Source organism: Pimephales promelas, chromosome 5 (assembly GCF_988280905.1).
Source record: "Pimephales promelas chromosome 5, fPimPro1.hap1.1, whole genome shotgun sequence".
NCBI classification, from domain to species: domain Eukaryota; kingdom Metazoa; phylum Chordata; class Actinopteri; order Cypriniformes; family Leuciscidae; genus Pimephales; species Pimephales promelas.
Window position 1 is genome coordinate 22181993 of NC_142773.1, and position 3378 is coordinate 22185370.

The window sequence follows — 3378 nt, forward strand, 5'->3', positions numbered from 1 at the left end:
ATGGCAAATCTACATGACCCGGCAGTTTTGATTTCTCCCGGAATGTGGTCTGTGAAGTTCAATTGATCATCAATTATAACCCCAAGATTCCTGGCTGAACTTGATGGAGTTATATATGATGAGCCTATAGCTGAATGGAGAAGTTGTGATGAAGTGTTGGGTTGGCCAGGACCATAAGTAGATCTGTCATCGCAACATTTAGTTGGTGGTCCTTCATCCAGCCAGAGATGTTTGTCAGACAGGCTGAGATATGAGCAGCTACCTGAGAGGCTAATGAGAGCTAATTAGCTAATGAGAGGTAGAGCTGTGTGTCATCAGCATAGCAGTGATGGGAAAACCCATGTCTCTGAATCACAGATCCTAATGATGTCATGTAGATGGAAAAGTGAAGTGGTCCAAGCACTGAGCTCTGAGGCACCCCAGTAGCTAGATGTTGGGTCTTAGACATATAATAGTGCCAAATATTTGTAAATGCATTTGAATGGAAGTGAATGGAAATTAATTTTAATTAAAGTTAGTTAGTTAGTTAAAAAAAGTTAGTTTGTTGTGCCAATTGTCTTTGAATGGAAATGGGTGTTTGAAATGATACCATTTGGTTAATTACATAATTATAATAAGTGTCTTAGACTATTAATCCATTTCAGTGTAACTGAATACTAAATGCCACATCTCTCACAATGTAAATAAGCATTAGTATACAGTAAGTTAGTTAATTAGTTATGCTAAGTGTCATAAAATGTAAATGAATTCCATTTTACTGTAAGTTAGTTAAATAGTTAGACAGCTGTTTGTTTAATTGTGCCAAGTATTTTAGGATATAAATGAGCATCAGTGTAAGGTAGTTAGGTAGATGATTTTGCCAAGTGTCTTATAATGTAAATGAATTCCATTATCAGTTAATTAGACAGCTATTAAGTAGAGCCAAATAAATTAATTTCTGCAAAAGTTGAGCTTCTATCTCTTTAAAAATGACTTAAATTGACTTAAGTTGACTCAACTTAAAGTGAGTAAAACCCATTACCTTAAAATAAGTAAATAAACTTCATGTGTAATTAAAATAAATAAATAAATAAATAAGCTGTGGAATCGTCAAGTTCACATAATTTTTACTACTCATGAAGTTCATTTACTTACTAATTTTAAGGTCATGGGTTTTCTCACTTTTTTAAGTTGTCAACTGATTACTTTTAACAGTGTAGTTAATTAGATAATTGTGTCAGTTAGTTTAGTTTAGTGTTAGTATTTGTTAGTTTGTAGGCCAAATAACTGATACATGTTAAGACACTTGATACAACTGAATAAACTGACAGATTTAGTACTGACACTCATTTACATTCTAACGCCCGGTTCACATATACTCCATTTGCAGTGCGTATGCGGTCCGTAATCTTTTTTTTTACAGCAGTGCAGAGATCGTTTCCGCACACTCACAGAGTCTGTTTTTGCTGTGCTGCAAACACAGAAATAAAATGACAGCGTATGGTTCGTGGTCAAAATGAACACAGATTGACTTGAAAATGTAGTGCACCATAAATACATTTAATTCAATAAAATGGTAATCTCCCCATAAATGCATTTATTTTAATACTACTTTTCATCTTTTTAATTTAAGCCCGGGGTTTTAAGGAAGGAGAACAATTTACCTCAACAAGGACATAATGAACGATACTCGTCTCATTTGTGGAGGTAGAAAAACAAGTTCTTTGTGACATGCAGGATTTATTGTATTAAAATTTAAATGTAAAAGAAAAGGCAGCTTTTTTGTCAATTTTAAGTTTTTATTTGAAATGTTTGCGATTTTAATATAAATACATGGTTAAATATTTGACCACTTGTTTGAGCAACTTAATATATAGAAGGAATGCATGGAATTAGGCCTACGTTGTTTGTGTTTAAACATTTAAAGCATATGTCCATTCAAGTTTGTAAAAGTGTACAAAGAGAATCGCAATGCTGACAACTTTTATTTGAATAAAAGTTGCTGCATTACTTCTGAATTTGAAATAAAAATAGTAAGTAGGCTATGTGTTTGTGGTACAGCCGCGGATCAGTTATGCACTGCAAACGCAGCATATGTGAAAGCACTTTAGCGCGTGCTGCTCCTGGAGCGAACAGGCACCGCAACACTCACCGCATACGCACTGCAAACGGAGTATGTGTGAAACAGGCGTAAGGCACTTGGATTTGACCATGCTGTATTGTGTGTCACTCATCAGCTTGAGATGAAGCATTGTTAATCACCCCTGACGACAACGGTGCACTGTACATTGCCTTCAGCATCGCGCCAGTTTCTCCCCTCTGTGATTGCTGAAATGGACACAATCAGGTAGAACAAACCAAATGAGCTCTGCTCCTTTCAACTCTCCTTTCTAATTTACAGCAAACCATCAGTGTTTAAACACCTTGCATGCATCACAGCAAACCACTGGCGCTTAGATCTTTCACAGCACTTGTTAAAGCCCACAGCAGAAACAGACCGTCACTACAATGTCCTCTGTTTTTCACCCTCCTTTTGCTTTTTATCTCTCTTTCTCTCTCGCCTGCAGCATGCTCTGCTCAGACCATTAGTTTTGGGGTTACTAATGCTCCTCTCGCCTGTTCTGGTTTCCATTATGACCCCAGGCACTGTGACCTGTTTCTCCCTTTTCTGTGTCCCATGTTCTATCAGTGTAATTTCTCCCTGATGGAAACCCCTCATGGGCCTTTCTGTCTCCTCCACTACCCATACAACCACATAATGTACATTTCTACCCAAGATAGGACCATGCCTGGCCATTTTTTTTTCATTCGCAAAGAACTGAAATGGACCTTTATTTTTTCCCCGAACCAATTTTTTCAATTTAAAAATTGAAATTCCTGTATTTCAAACAGTAGAGCATGGTGCTAGCAAAGCCAATGTCATGGGTTTAGTACCCCAGGGAATGCATGTTGTGATCAAATGTGTAACTTGAATGCAATGTAAGTCAGTTTGGATAAAAGTGTCTGCCAAATGCATACAGTACATGTAAATATTGATATTTACATTGGTATTTACAGGACGTAGGTCGTTTCAGAGAAGTCTCCTGACGAATGGCAGGTCAGCACAACCATCCCAGTCTGGAAGAAGAAGGGCAACCCAGCTGAATGTGTCAACTACCAGATAATTCGATTGCTCTCACACACCATGAAGATCTTGAAATGGGTCCTGAATGAGCGATTTAGTAACATCATTCGCCTCAGTCAATCAAGCCAGATTTGTGAAGAATTGTAGGACTGATGCAATTCACGCGACCCGGCTCCTGTTTGAGAAGCATCAAGAGAAACAAAAACAAAAACTCTATGCGGATGACGTTTTGCTGACTGCTGAAGAGAAAGCCAGCCTCTAGCAGAATGTCCAAC